This window comes from Rhea americana, unplaced genomic scaffold, assembly GCF_003343005.1.
Source record: "Rhea americana isolate MKP2758 unplaced genomic scaffold, rheAme1 scaffold_34, whole genome shotgun sequence".
Taxonomy (NCBI): domain Eukaryota; kingdom Metazoa; phylum Chordata; class Aves; order Rheiformes; family Rheidae; genus Rhea; species Rhea americana.
The window spans coordinates 1090472-1107065 of NW_028186468.1; the positions used below are offsets into that span (position 1 = coordinate 1090472).

At 39.5% G+C, this 16594-nt stretch overlaps 1 long non-coding RNA gene across 1 annotated transcript in view; it reads left to right on the plus strand.

The window, feature by feature from the left end:
- Positions 1-16594, plus strand: part of LOC146592227 (uncharacterized) — an 82599-nt gene that overhangs the window by 12659 nt on the left and 53346 nt on the right. The window contains exon 2 of the long non-coding RNA XR_014896621.1: positions 12596-12721. This is a non-coding gene — a long non-coding RNA (uncharacterized LOC146592227). The remainder of the gene's footprint in view (positions 1-12595; positions 12722-16594) is intronic.

The following is a 16594-nucleotide window of genomic DNA, read 5'->3' on the forward strand; positions in this document are numbered from 1 at the left end:
AGATTTGCCTGAATGTGATTCTCATGTTTTCATATCTGTTCTTCAAGCCTTCTTCCTTATTCCTTCAGTTGCCGTGAATTTAGGCTTGTGGTATATAGAGAGTTACTGCTTTCCTTCCCCAGTATGCAAATGAGATATAATCATATCATTCAAACCTGACAGTTTGCTGTTATTCGGAAAAGTGCATGTAGTCCTTCAACATACATGATACTGTTTACTGAAAATTGAGATAGTCTACAGATGCAATTTAAAACGACCTTTTCCACAAGGAAGATAGCAAGAAAATGTTATCTATGCAGGGAGAAAATCAATGGTGGAAAACATGGCTGCAGGTTTGATTTATTAATTATGTTCATCAGTGATCCTCAGTGAACTGTACTGAGGGAGGAGAATTAAGAAATTAATGGTGAAAATCCTTTAGTGTCACCCATAAGTATTTCTGCACAGTTATCATTGTACCTGGCACTTAAACAAGGATCTAGCTTTGTTAGCTGAAAATAGTTCTGTCTTGCAAATAAATCAATGTAGAACAGCTCACTGGCAATACAGCTTTAACATCCTGTGTTGCCTTATTCACATGAAACATCAGCTTATCACTCCCCAGCCAAGGAAAGCAAGAATATAGTTTAAACAAATGTTTCAAAAGAGTAAAGTCTGTTTTACAATTAATGGTACTGTAGGGAACACAAATGGCAAACAAAATCCATAGAAGATTTCTCATTCTTACTTAGCAACAGTTGAAGCAATACATGATAAATGACTACATATTTGATATGCTTCTGTTAACAAGAAAGCAAAATAAACAAAAGCTCAGCCCTGACTTCCTGAGTCATCCTCCTCGTGGGTTAAGGCTAATTTAGTTAGGAGGATTTTTAGCGGTTTTTAGCATTTTGCTAAAATCAAATATTCCTAGGAGCCAAATTTTCCTTTCATTCCATCCTRCTAGCCTGAGGAACTGTCATATCTCTGCCTGCAGAAATTATTATTTTAAGGAATAAAGAGAACCGGATGGCAAAGGAACAGTTTTCTGCTTTGGGAATGGTATGGAATTTTCCTTACTGCTAGTCATGCTACAGGARGAGTTTGGACAGGTCACTTGTCACCAAAAAGAAATATAATTTAGCAACTTCCTGCTGTGTCATTCCCCTTTTCTAATGTACTTGCATAGCTTCTCTCTCCTCAAAGTTATGACTGTAATGACACCCCAGATAATCTCCGTAGTACTGTAATTGGGATGTCAAGCAAAAGATCGGATGAAAATTCTCTGGGACGTGAAACACTTCATTGTACAATTTCAAGCCCAATGTATGCAGTGAATAAGATAATGCAGCTTTGGTCTTTCAAGGGAAGTATGAGCATGCTCTGATGYAGCAGTAATAAGCTGTGTGGGTCCTGTGATCATAATATTTTGACTAATTACAGGTGAATCTGTGTGTTGAGTCCTTAAATTTATCTATTTACACGCGGATGGGAAGGAAAACATGAAATCGTCTGCATCTTTCCAGGAATCACCAGCAATTTGGTAGRTGTTAAAGCCTGTTCTGGGAGATGTACTCATTTTCAGAAAGCCTTGAAACCTGATATTTCTAGCTAAGATGTACATTGACCCTATCATACTTACTTTTCATTTAGGATCTTGCAGTCTTAAAGTATTTGAACTTATCTGTGGCTAATTTGTTATCTTTGGTTCTGATTGTGCAGGCCTAACTCTATAAATTAAGTCTATGCTGGCCAATTGCATGAGGCCACAAGCTGACATGCCAGTGTGAGCTTATGAAAAGCTCAAAGGTGAGAGACACCTGTGCAGTGGCCAGAGGGGATTCTCATACCRCCTTCCAAGAAAGCAATGACTTGGCTGTGTTCTTGGATAAGATGATTTAGATGCTCAATTCTGTAAGAAATTTGGGGCAATGGATCCTAGTTTAATGTCTTTTGTCATATTACTTCCTTTATTGTTTTCTTCTGGTTAAATCTTGGTGATAACTGTAGCTACCCGGCAGGCCCTCTAACTTGCTGTGCAGTCTTTGCTATGCAATGTAGAGGAGTCTTATGTACCTACCTCAATGCTGAGAACTGGGCAGCTCTGGTCCTATGTCATGGTGTTGTGTATGTTTGGGAATTCAGCTTGGTTCTGAGCACCTGAATAACCCAAACTGCTACATCTGGAGCTTAAATTACAGTGAAAGAAATTTCAGTTAGACCTAGGAAAAACTTGTAGTGCTAAGAATAACTAAGTTCTGGAGTGTCTAAAGAAGTTTGGCTATCTCTGTTGCTGAACGCCTTCAGAAACACGCTGATCTAACATCTGTCAGGAGCTATATGCTTACTGTTGACTTTGCTGTTCAGCAAGCAGATGTGATGACCTAGGGATCCTTTCCACTGCGATTCAGTCGTAGCTCTCACCTGAGTTTAATGGATGAGCTGGCACACCAGATCATAGGGGATTTGATCTGCTGCTTCTAATATTGCAGAATTGCTTCTGATAAAGTCAGAGTGGTTGCTACTTCTCACCAGATGCCATAGCTTATTATTTAGCCAGACTGTTTTCCAGTCCTTCCTGAATAACCAGCCTGTTACATGCCAAGGCATACAACTGCGTAGTCTTGAGCACAAACATGGTCTGGCAGGAGAGTTCATGTTTGCTTGAAGTTTTGCCATAMTCTGGTAACTTGGAGGTTCTGTATTTGATTGAGAGTCTCAGTGTCCTTAGACACGGCATGCTCGGCCAGTTCGTTGGGCAGCAGACAGTGTGCAGCAGTCTCCACATTCCAGGAAATGATGGTAAAGCACTCCTTGTGAAGTGCCACGCTTTTCCAGTGATGCATCCGATGATGTGATTCACAAAAGGCATTTACAATGCCCATTCTCTGGTGAAGATGCCAGGGATGGACCTGTTTCAGGCTGTTCTTCCTGCTATGCTTGTATTTTCAGGCTATGGTAACAGCTTTCTTGGAGGCCTTCTTGGGAACAGGAGCCAGCTTGATAGGCCAAGACATTTTGGCAGCACTTTTTTTTTTCTTTTTTTAAAATCAGGAAGGAGCCCAAAGGTGAGCCAAGGTGGAGGCAGTATAGCTGCAAATGGCATGAGTCCAATAGTTGCATGTACCTGAGCTCTTCAGATAAGTACCTTCCTTGCAGCCTGATGGATTGATGACTGTCATGACTCTGAAACAGTGTGAAGAGCAGCCTGAGTTAAATCACTGAGGCAAGTATATGTCTCAGTGAGCTTGCTTGACTTTTAAATCATTTCTGTGACCTTATTTTTCTGTGTTTTGATCAAAAATAGGAAATCCAAATGCTGCATCTTGCCGAAAACCACGTTTTGCCTTTGAGCTCAACTTTCTTAAAAAGCACATCAGAAAAATATAAAACTCTGAGTATAGCTTATATTCTAAAAGGCTGAAGTGTTATCTACTTATAGCTGGAAGTTTTCAAAGCTTTGCATTTGTGTTTTCAGTTAAGTGACTTAGAGTAATAGAATGAATACAATTGACTAAAGTAGTAGTCAAGGAAAAATGATTCTTAACTCTACTTTTGCCTGTTGTTTGTTTGCCTTCTAGTGAGAGCTTTTCGTACTCAGTTGAGTTGACAAGTGTCATTCCCTTCTCCCCAGGGTTCAGTGCCTGAAAGCTCCAGTTGTGGTGGGTCTGCTATTATCTGCCCTCTAGCTATACTCTGAGTAGCAATAAATGTTAGACTTCTCTGATTAGTAAAATTACAAACCATTTTTCATGTAGGACCCTTATTTTGTCTGTATTAAATTGACAGCTTAGCAATTTGTCTGAAAAACCACTGTGTTAATTGGGAAGCTTAAATTCCTCTTAGTACATTGTGTGGAGGTGTAAGACTGGCTGTAATCTGGTGATTTAACTAAGAACAGAGTGGTATTAGGCTTTGTGTTGCTATGTAATAAAAAATATTGTGAAATGGAAGGAGAGAATTGGGACTCCCAAGTTTCTTGTGCGAGTCAGTTCTGCTTTGCATGGAACGACTGGCTTGAGGTTGAGAGGGCAGCCATGCTACGTGGTCCCATAGCCTAGGAATGGCAGTGCTTGCTGATCGAGTGTTAATATTTCATAGTAATTGAAGGATGGGAAGGTGCTCCCTTCCAGGTGAGTACTCTTAAGYACTAAGCTAAAGAGGGCCTGGCTCTTGCTCTACATGACACATGAAGTCTATAATTACTCCGTGAAACATGGGACAGTGCCTCTGAATGATTACACTATAGCTTGATGGTTAGCRTTCTRTTCCAGCAAGGTGCAAGMGACTGTAAGTAAATCCTTCTGGAGGATCAGTCCAGATCTACAGTACCTKTGGCAGGTGTTTCAAAGATCATCAGTAAGAAAAGAGTAGTAGGTTAACACCATCTTCCACTGTTTGTGATGCGTAATGGCTGCTTGTGACTCTAAGGCAAAGTTGATTAAAAAYCCAATTTTGTAAGTGACAGCTATCACCAAAATGGCATTACCAAGGTGAGATACCACTTGCTTGGTCCACAGGAGAATTTTAGAGACCTGGTAATTTTATTGTTAAAAGATGGACTCTTTGGAAGTTGGCATAGCTAAATGAGGATTTTAAAAATTGTAACTTTGGATRTGGGCACAAAAATCCCTTTGAGCAGTTAGTCCACCAAAACAAGTCATTAGGGCTCATAAATTATGATGAGCTTTGCAGGTTTATCATCCTTGCTTATCTGAGGTTAAAGTCTTATGTGCCATAGTTGAAAGAAAAACCAACCAACAAACCACCCCACACAATAGCTGAGTACAATTCTAGCAGAAAATGAGTCTAAAAAACAGTGACCTTATACAAAGTTCTTGAAACAATTGACTATCAGTGTTTATTGAGAACAAGACAAACAATAGCTGCCTGTTTTCTATTTCCTTAAAAAAAAAAAAAGGCCTTTCATATTTATTTCCCCATATACTTTTAACTGTTTGTTCTTCAAACAGAGCAAGGTACTTTAACAGCAAAATAATGTTCTTAGGAGGCGTATCATTCTCTTGGCCCAGTTTAACAGTGAGAGCTGCAATGACCATGGCTTTTTTTCCACCATTTTAGAGTAGTAATGCGGCTTGTGGTCAGTTAAATGAAATTGGCACAATTGTTGGAGGTAGATTACAACAGATGACCAAAATGTGATATAAACCTCTAGATAATATTTTCACTCTTTTGAAGTGTGTGTGATTTCCCTTCAGACTTCAGAGATTCCTAATGTTTTAATGTACTTATTTGCTACATAGTTTATGGCTTCGTTAAACTTACAATCATGCTATATTCATGATATCAGTTGTCAAGTGCTCTGATGTGTCAGCTCTGCAATATCCATGCAGGTTGCAATTCATTGTACCTGAGGGATGTAGAAAATTTCCTGCTTTTTGAAATGTCCTGAATAAAGATTCTGCTCTTGGGTATGCTGGCCCAAATGTACATAAGAGCTAGACTGCTTCAGTCAACCAGTAGCTTCAATTACTTGAAACATGTTTTGCTCAAGTTGTCAAGTTCTTGGCAGCCACTAGCCTCACTAATCTTTACAAAATATCTCTACAGAGGAGGAGTAATCCGTCTGCTTCAGGTACCAGTCTCAAAAGTTGTTTGCAGAAGACAGATGTGTACCTTTCGTGTGCTGAGACGACTTGCCTAGTTTAACATTTTCACTGTGGATAGTTGATGTAACTTTCCTTTGTTAATCCTAAAGGAAATAAAAAGTAGCAAGTGTAACTAGCACAATAACTTGGGTGCCTTCACTTTATTCAGGGCTGAATTCTGCATACTGAGGGCTTGCATTAGCTTATTTTTGAACAGATGTTCTACTTGTATCAGTATGCAACTCAAGCAGAGCTGCRGTAGAGGATGGGAAGAGTACAGGATTTGTTGCTTGTATGGAATTTTTACTATTGTAGGCTTTTTGGACTTCTTGTTTCATATGATAGTCTGGAAATTTCGCAGACCACCTTTGTATGTGTGTCCAGCTAAATGAAAACTGTATACGCATTTGTGGTCACTGTTATACTTGGTGTATATAGTAACCTCATGTAACGGCTGTAGCTTAAAAATTAACTGAGGCATGGGTTGTGAGATAGAGGCTCACTCTAATCAGAGGTGACTTGGCTAGAATGCCAAGTGCATTTAATGATAGAAGAGAGAATTATTCGTATAGTAGAAAGCTGTCTGCAGTGCTTTCCTACTTCATAGTTAATCCTCAGCCTGCTATTGACTCTTGTACTTGGTGAATTTTATCATAACTTTTAGTCAGTGCCAAGACTTGCTTCTTATCTTGGTGTGTCTAGTGAAGACTTAAGTTTTGTGGTTAGCCAGAGGTCCTAGGAACTTCTGCGCAGGAGAAAGGAACTGAGGTAAATTTTTACTCTTTTCTTAAAATTTATGTAATAAACTAAAGCTCTCATTTATGGGAAAGCTACAACAGGATATCTATGCCAACACCTACTGGTAGATGCCAATTTATTAATAAGAAAAAAAGAAGCATAAGTTGAGCAGCAAAGAATGACCTTTACTAGATAGTCATAAACAGTTGGTGTCAGGTAGGTCTGAAGCATTACTTACTGCAAAATATTCCATTTCGCCAAAAATGAACTTCAAATCAGCTCTGAAGAAATAGCCCTTTAGGTATGTGTTCTGATCAACTTTTGACCATTGTCACCCTTTTACTCCTGAGTCCGTCCATTACTGAGTGCAGATGAATGCCAAATACAACTCATGCCATATGGCAAACCTAAAATTCTAACATCTGGCTGAATTTGGAAATGAGATGAGGTTACTCTTCAGTAACATCAATTTCTTTTCATCCTTTGGATTTACAATRTAATAAATGGGCCTGATAGCCATCTCTGGCAGTACAGTTCGGTTAATTTGTGTCTCGGGTTAAATTATGTAGGAATGACTCCAAGTATTGCTCTATGTAGCCTCTGGGTAACTAGGATATTCCATCCACTCAAGGAGGATAGCTGTAGTTACTCATCACTGATTTCTTAGTAGTGGGGGCTGCTGAAAGCACATCCAAGACATTGAAAACAAGTTCATTCTTATTTGTAAGATCTTTCAGGATGATGCAGGCCTAAGACATCTGCAAGACGAGCTGAAGTACAGAGCAAAATGTTCACTCCTATACTTCTGTTGAATTTTCCCATATTTGGAGAAAAGTTATTTCAGAAATGAAATTGTCAGTTCTAGACCATAGAATGAAGTCTCTTAAACAAGAAACTACTACCAATGCACAGCATGTTTTTTTCATTCCTTAATTTTAAATACATTCAAGAATGTTACTTCAAAAAAAATTATCTATAATGACATACTCCTTGTGTTTTTTTTCTGGCACAATTAATATGCAGTGACCTAAACACATCATCCTGTTACTGGAAGGTATTCTATTACTACAGTAAGACCTAAATAAAAATCTGTATAGAATAATATAAAGAGCAAAGTAATTACACACAGTACAATCAAGTGGAAAGAGTTCATCTGCATGGCTTGAAATGTACTTCACAAAAGAATACMGTTTCAGCCACTGCGCTTGAAGCTTCAGTGACTCAGCTGCAGTGGAAAGGTTAAGCCTAGGGAAGGTCAAGATTTCCTTATGAACGTCCACAGTGGAGAAAGTACACAATTCTTCTGTCTATAAGCATCCTGGACAGTACTCCATACCTTTCATCTATCAGGACCCTTTATTCWGGTGTATCAGAGCTCTGTCCAGTAGTATGCAGTCATGAAGCTCATGGAGACTTGAACCAGATGCCTGCATTAGCAGCATGTATTGTACGCTGCTTCTTYGTGTTTGACTTGGTTAATAGCAACCTTCGGTTATGTAGAGTGCTGCTAAAGAAATTACATGTTTGAATTTGGTGTTACTGATAGCCATGAAAAGGGAAGTATGAGTATCATTCTCAGAAAAGTATCAGGCAGCAGTCTTGGTAGTTTATCTGTTTTACTAATACRCACAGATAATAAGATTTCTCTTTGAGGTGGCCTGCTGGTATACGTGATATTTATGACACGTAATGTTTCTCATAGATAATGACTATCAGATTTCTATCCAGCAGTTTGTGGAAATCCTAGTATRTGCCAAAACTTTTGAACAAGTTTAATAAATGCTATCAAAAGTAATAGGGAAGCTGTAATTTACACAAAATCAGTTGCAGAGAGGATGTAAAAATTAAGTGCCCAAATGAATTAAGCTCTGGTGATAAATCAAGGTACTTAGTGAAGAGAATGACTATCTTCTGAGAAAATGCTTCAGAAAAAAAAATACTGAATTGCAAAGCATCGTGCATCGCTGTATTGGTAGTAAATCAATATTGCTAATCAGAATTTTAATACATTCTTCTATATTCATGTTTACCTAGTATTAGCATTTGATCAGGTGTCTGTTGATTTGGCTTGTAACCATGAAACAAAAGCATTATGTATAATAACGTAATATAGCATCTGACACTTCAGTGTTTTGGCAGATACAGATCTCATTTATTTTATACATTTGTTAAGTTGCCTACAATATATAAGCTCTTGGAGCATTTAAATCACTTCATTCCTATGTCTTAGTTAAATATAAACAGGGCTTGTTAACTTCTGTGAACAGGTTTTGTGGTGAAATAATAGTTCTAAACTAACATTTAGAATAAAGCAGCAACAGTGATTAATTTGATGAGTTGGTATTTAGTGTTTGTGWTGTTGTGGATTTTGTTATGGTTGCTTTTAACTACAGCACACTAACAATGGTTGGGGTCAAATAGGTATTTTTTTCAAGCTAATACAAAAAGAATCTGTGTTTTGTTTGCACACTTGGCAGTTTTTTTGTTATGAGTGAACTTTGGCTAATGTTTTTGAGTCTTGAACAAGTATTATTTCTGCTCATTTTTAACATTGTGAATGAGAATGTAATATATAGTGAAACATTTCATAATTTTACCACACCAGCCTGTTTTCTAGGTTCTGAGTAGAGAATAACTTTGAATCTCTTAACTTTTCCTTTTAAGAACAGTAACAGTCTTGGTGGCAGTACTTAGCAACATGGATGTACATGAAGAGTTGTTTTGATGAAACAACTTTGCCTGTCACAACTGTTCAGGTTTATAGAGGACATCACAGGATGGTTGAGATTGGAAAGGAGCTTTGGAGATCATCTAGTCCAACCTCCCTGCTCGAGCAGGGTCACCTAGAGCACATTGTACAGGATCRTGTCCAGGCAGGTTTTGAGTATCTCCAAAGAAGGAGACTCCACAACCTCCCTGGCCAACTCGCTCCAGGGCTCTGTCACTCTCACAGTGAAGAAGCTTTTCCTYGAATGTGGATGGAACTGCCTGTGTTTCTGTTTGTGCCTGTTACCTCTTGTCTTATAACTTGGCAGCACTGGCCCAATCCTCTTGAAACCCTCCCTGAAGGTATTTGTAGACCTTGATAAGATCCCTTCTCAGTCTTCTCTTCGCCAGGCTAAACAGGCCCAGCTTTCGCACCTTTTCTAGTAAGAGAGGTGCTTCAGTCTCCTGATTGTCTTTGTAGCCCTACACTGGACTCTCTCCAGTAGCTCCATGTCTCTCTTGTACTGGGGAGCCCAGAACTGGATGCAGTACTCAAGATGAGGCCTCACCAGAGCTGAGTAGAGGGGCAGGATCACCTCCCTCAACCTGCTGGCAACCGTCTTCCTAATGCAACCCAGGATACCATTGGGCTTCCTGGCCACAGGGGCACATTGCTGGCTCATAGTCAACTTGTCCACCAGCACTTCCAGGTCCTTCTCTGCAGAGCTGCTTTCCAGTAGGTCAGCCCCCAGCCTATACTGGTGCAGGACCCTGCACTTGCCCTTGTTGAACTTCATGAGGTTCCTCTCCACCCAACTCTCCAGCCTGTCCGGGTCTCTCTGAATGGCAGCACAGCCCTCAGGTGCTGAGTGAGCCACTCCTCCCAGCTTGGTATCATCAGCAAACTTGCTGAGGAGGCACTCTGTCCCCTCATCCAGGTCATTGATGAAGGAAGTTGAACAGGATGGGAGCCAGTACTGAGCCCTGGGGGACTCCACTAGCCACAGGCCTCCAACTAGACTCTGCACCACTGATGATGACCCTCTGAGCTCTGCCTTTCAGCCAGTTCTCAATCCACCTCACTGTCCACTTGTCTAGCCCACGCTTCCTGAGCTTGTCTAGGAGGATGTTATGGGAGACTGTCAAAAGCCTTGCTGAAGTCAAGGTAAACAACGTCCACTGCTCTCCCCTCATCTACCCAGCCAGTCATTCCATCATAGAAGGCTGTCAGATTGGTTAAGCAGGATTTCCGCTTGGGTGAATCCCTGCTGGCTACTCCCGATCACCTTCTTTTCCTCCACATGCCTGGTGATAACATCCAGGATAACCTGTTCCATCACCTTTCCAGGGATGGAGGTGAGGCTGACTAGCCTGTAGTTTCCTGGGTCGTCTTTCTTGCCCTTTTTGAAGACTGGAGTGACATTAGCTTTCTGTCAGTCCTCAGACACCCCTTCTGTCCTCCATGACCTTTCAAAGATGATGGAGAGCAACTTAGCAATAACATCCACCAACTCCCACAGCACTTGTGGGTGCATCCCRCTGGAGCTCGTGGATTTTTGGACATCAAGTTTGCCTAGATCTCTAATTCAGTACTTCTCAACTAAAGGAAAGTCTTCCTTTCTCAAGACTCTCTCTTGTCTCCAGGCTCTGGGATTCCTGAAGGCTCCCCTTAACAGCAAAGACTGAAGCAAAGAAGGCATTCAGTAACTCTGCCTTTTCTGTATCCTTCATCACCAGGGCACCCATCCCATTCAGCAGCAGGCCCACGTTTTGCCTAGTCTTCCTTTTGCTACTGATGTATTTGAAGAAGCCCTTCTTGTTGTCCTTGACTTCCCTTGACAGACTTAATTCCAAATGGGCCTTAGCTTTCCTCATCACATCCCTGCATATTCTGACAACATTCCTATATTCCTCCCAAGTGGCCTGCTCTTTCTTCCACATCTAGTGTATTTTCTTCTGTCTCAGTTTCAGACATTCAGAGAGGTAACTGAGCATGCAGGTTTCCCAGGAGGAGTGCAAGAGGATCCTCCATAGCCATGTCTCATACGCACTTCCCTGGTCGCATGCACCCACTGCAGACATCCTGACTTGAGTTACGTATTGCTGACTACCATGTCTCTCAAACTCCCTCTTTTCCCGATCTTTCCTAGTTTAAAACCCTCCTTACCAGGCTGGCCAAACTGTTGGTAGAGATACACATGCCCTCCTCAATGAGGTGGATCCCATCTCTCCCTGTCAGTTGCTGATCTTCAAACAGGGTCCCATGGTCACAGAAAACYCTGTTGCCAACACTAACAGTGCAGCCAGTTGTTAACTTAAAAAAAAGCTGCCTATTCCTCCTCCCATCCTTCCCCCTCACTGACAGGATTGAGCAGAAAATAGGCTCATGGGCTCCAGAAAATGACCTGGGCTCCCAGACCCTTGACCACTATCCCTAGAGCTCTGAAATCCTGTTTGATGGTTTCCAATTTGCCCTTGGTATCATTAGTGCCCACATGGAAGAGCAACAGAGACTAACAATCTGATACATGGACAAGCCTGGGCAGTCTCGCCATGACATCCCGTATTTGAGCCCCCTGGCAGGCAACAAACCTCTCTAGACAAGAGAGCATGTTGGCAGACAGGTGCCTCTGTCCCCTGCAGCAGGGAATTTTGCATCCAGGATGTTTCTTCCTGCAGTGGAAGAAACTGCAAGAAGTCAAGCAATGATGGTTGGTCCACTTGCTTAACTTACCTGTGTCATTGAAATTTTAACTTTTATGTACTAACCAAAAGATTGTTGGGTCTTTTCCTGTAATCATTAATTTGTATTGATGCTTCACATTTCCCTTTTTTTTCTTTCTTCNACATTATGGGAGGGTACTTTGGTTGGGGGTGTGGCAAAGAAAGCAGGGAGATCATGGTGGGGAAACAACAGTGCCAGCAGCTTCAGGTCAGTAACCTTCCAAAATAACACTGCTGCTGAAATTGGAAACTTAGATGCAAGCTGGAAACAGATACTTGGCTTCAAGCTTAGTCAATTAATTTGTCCTCAGATGTGCATGCTAGACAGGTAGGATGCGCTTAAATGCAAATAGAAGTATTTCCAATTCAGAAGCTTTCTTTGTGTAAACAAGGCAAAGCATCTTCAGAGAAGACTGAGCTCAAAGTGAAATTTCCAAGCAAATATCTGTGGTYATTCTTTTCCTGAGCTACAGATAATGCTGTCTTCAAGTCCTGAAACCTGCTTTTAACAAACTTTCCTTCATCCACAGTACTTGTTCTGTACTCTGTTTCTTTAAATAAGAATTTGGACAATGAACAAATTCTCTGCTATGGATTTCCTGGTGTGTTTTTTTTTTTTTTTTTTTTTTTGGGGGGCCCTTGTATGTGATATGATAAGATCCCACCCATTAAAAAAAAAAAAAGTCATGAGATTATCAGACAGAACCTGAATGGCTTTTGGTTCTTCAGTACTGCATTTTCATTTTGATTGTAGGCAAGCCCATTGCTGCTGAAAATAGCTCAAATGCGCTTAGAACAGAAACAGCTGGCAGCTGAGATTCTTCCTTTCTCTCTTGCAGACTCTTGTATGTGAGTTAAACTCACTAGGAGAGAAACCTTCATAAAGGGCTAAATAAACAAGATCTACGTATACTGAAAGTTCTCACTTCCTCTGCACTTGAGGCACAGCAAAACTTGTCTATCTGGTAAGTCATATTTTTCTTAAGGATTTGTCTTCCTGATGTTATGACTGATGTTCTTGAGTTTCTAACTAGCAGTGTTCAGATAAACCCCACTTCTGTATGCTATTTGTRTAAAAATGTGAAAACTTAACTGCAAAGGCTTTTGAAACTCTTCAAAATAGACCATTATTTTTTTTGCATAAGTCTTTAAGTGGATTTCTTAAATTGTTTAGCTAGTATTTGTTCTCAGTTTCCTACAATGAAATTATTAAAAGCTTTAAAGCAAAACTGAAGATTGCTTTGTCTTAAAATCATTTGCCTATTTGGAGGTTCTGAATTTAGTGAATTAACTTCAGTCTTTATATTACAAAGTATATTGTGTTAAGTCCAAGAGTTTAAAAATAGATTTTCCACCAATTCATCCATGGCTCATTGCTTGTTTCATTTTGTGCAGGTAAAATAAGCTCATTATTGATGCAGCAGCATATCAGCTTGACTTTTCTTAGTCATATGCACCTATTAGGACTGTAAGCATGCTCCTCAGCAGTTGTCTTTCATTTGGTAATATGATAGTTGTAAATTTTCTCCTGTTAAAGATATTAGGTGTGTTTTACAGTTTTTTCAGGTTTTGATCATTCTGCTGCAAACAAACTTTTTTCTTTTCTTATGGAGTGTTAACTGATTACAACCTAAACAAAAGTTAAGKTTTTATCCTCTGCCTTCTATTTTTATTCTTTATTGTGATTAAAATCTCTGAAAAGCAAGATATTAAAGCCTTTATGAATATTTTCTAGGCTTTCCAATGATCAACATTTTGCTCAGTGCTGTGACTTTTCTGAATAGTCAGCTAGCATCAAATGACAGCCTATACATACTTAGTTCACTGGATCACCTACACCATGGTCCTTTGGCTTACCACAGTTTGTTTTATGTGCCCTGGTTCAGCATAGTTTATTTTCTAGGCTTTGCCATAGTCTTACATTTTACTTCAAAAAAAATGTTGAAAGTCTGATTTTTAAAAGCGTTTCTTCATTTAAATATAAAGTAATAGTTCTACATTGTATTTTCATAGGAAAAAAAATAGATCAATCTTGGAAGCTTTCCAAATCATTTAAATTTTACTAGGAGGCTTTCCAGCCTCTGTGTGTGTGTAAAAAGATATTTCACAGGAATTTTTACAGTCTATATATAATTTCATTTAGTATATCTTAGAAACACACACACACACACACACACACCCCACAGGCATTTTCCAGTAAATCTGGTTCAGTGGCTTGCATCAATGTGGTATACTGCTGTACAGGAATCTTAGATCTAATTTTGCTTGCTCTTCCTTACAGTAGGAGGTATTAATAGTGAAATGCAGGTATCCTCCCTCAAAACTATGGAACTTCCAGGGCCTCGCAAACTTTCATCCTTTCTGCTTCAAATGAGACAGTTCCTCTCCTTTTCCCTCTCACTTTTAATTAACTCACACCCCTTTTGGGTTAAGGTCTCTTCAATTCCTGTCTTCCCGCACCTAAGGCCCCTTCCCCAGTACTGTGGCTCAGTCCCTTGTCCTTGTATTTGTGCAGTTCCTTTCACCACACTAGTGAATGTTTGTCTTAAATTGATAGTTTTTGTGTAGAAAGAATGACTTGTCATCTGAGACTTACTTCAGAAGAATCGAAGCCTCCAAAAGAATTTAAGACTATGTTGGTAACTACTGTATGAATTCTGAAGCAACTGATATGTTTGGAGGAAGAAATGTAGAAATTTGAGATCTTTTAATTATTCCAAAAGATATAAGGAGGAAAAAAAATAAAGAAATTAGTCTACATAATAGACAATATTTACCAAATATTTTCAGTAAAGGTAGTGCTTTTAATTGTGTGAACTAAAGGCCAAGGATGGTCTGTCAATGGTCATTTAATTAATGTATCTTTTAAAGTAACTATAGTAAGGTCAAGTTTTTGTCTGGCATTTAATTTTTGACTGAGTAACCAACCTTACTTACAGAAACTTGTATCTGGCGTGCTGACACAACCCAAACTTGAGCTGTGTGAACTTGGCACTAATTCAGCTAAAGGGAGGAAATCTCAGGAGAGCAGTGGAATTTCTTTATTTGCTTAAGTATACCTCTGCATTCATGGGGAACAAACAGTAACATTTTGTGCAGGTTCCTGCCTTTGACAGTGTGTCTTTGTTCACTTCCCAAAGGTGGTGTCAAATACACCATTGAAAAAAATAAACTTTATTTTGCATTTTTTTTGCTTTACTTAATACGCTCCTAGGGAACCCTGTAAGTGTGGAGCAACCTAGCGCTGTTGCTTGTAATTCTTTGTGTCTGAAGAATAAAGGCTCACTCAGAGAAGTGCAGGTCATGTAAACGTGCTCCCTCCTTATTGCCTTTATAAGCTTAGTAAGAGGRGTGGGGACAAATGTACCTGTAAACCTTTTCTGCCTGAATACATTTGGTCAGAAAGTGCTTCAGAAAACAGTTTCCTTCTTACCAGTGTAAATGCTTTCCAAACAGTATGCAGAATATACTGAGCTGTTGCTCTGAGAAACAATGGATCTTGCATGTTTAGATTTCTTAATTGACAAGATGTCAATTTAATGTACTGTTGAGTGACAATGTGTCTGTCGCTTCTGCTGAGTGGTCTACGTTCCCTGCTGCTGTGAATGGCAGGTTTTACGGTACCTGTTCTCCATGGGGTTCCAGTCTCTGAGCAGAATTCCAAGGCGAYGTGGTTATACCAGCAGACCAGAGTAAGAAGTTCAAACTACATTATTTTTCTAGGTTAGAGCAAAATTGCAAGATCTTGCTGGTGAGCAAGATGTGGTGATGGAGGAAATTAGAGTGAAAGGGYGTCATGCAGGTGTATCTTCCTTTCATTAGCCTTAGTTGGGGATGTACCAAATTGGAGCTGCTGAGAGCAGGTGCATGCTTATGAGAGACCCTTGAGTTGTTTTTACCTTGGACTTASCTGTCCTTGTACAGTCTGAGGTGGAAATAGAAAGCTCTGGGACAAGTTTGTGATGTGATTCTGTATCTTACATAGCTGCTTTAGAAGAATACAGCTTTTGTTGCATCTTAGCCCATTGGTTGTCTGCTCATACTGCAGTAACAGAAGGTGACAATTGTCTCCTTGGTTTAGACTACGCTCTGATCTTTTGATAAATGTAAGTGAACTAGGAACTCGTACAATTCTTGTATTACTACAGTGGCTGGGGGGTGTAAAATTAATTACTCATTAATATTCTKGTATAGCCATAAACATCTTTGTGTGGGTTATAAGTTTTAATTACAATGTCCAGGTTTTTAGATGACTGACTTGCTAAAAGAGTTTCTTTTCAGATAAACATTTTTCAGGTTCTGCAAACTCAAAAGTTYTTTTTCTAATAAATAAATAAAGTAAAAGTTGGCAATGGAGAACAGATGCTTCTCTCGTGAACTACACAGTAGTTTAATTTTCATCAAACTGTCTTGAATTTTCAATGTYATTTGACTTCTGTTTGTGTTTGAAAAAAAAGATATTGGATAACAATGAAGCTGCATGATCAGTAGATACAGAGAATTTTGTTTAGCCACCTATGCATTAGTACTTTAAAGAAAGTGAATTCATACACCGTCTATTCCTAAATAAGCACTTAACCATGCATCTTAGTACGCTTGAATCTATTTTCAAGATGGCTTACATAGGGTATTACATGTTTGTGTTCACATGCAAGACTGTATTTKTCTCTGTATAGTAATGGCTTAAGAATTAATGTTTCACTAGTGACTTAAGTCCCTAAATATTTAATACTGTTTCTTCTAAACAGCTGTGCTGTTTTTATTACTGGAGTCAGCTTGAACACTTAGACTGCTTCAACACATAAGATTGCTAATCACCACTTCCACTGTYGGATTTT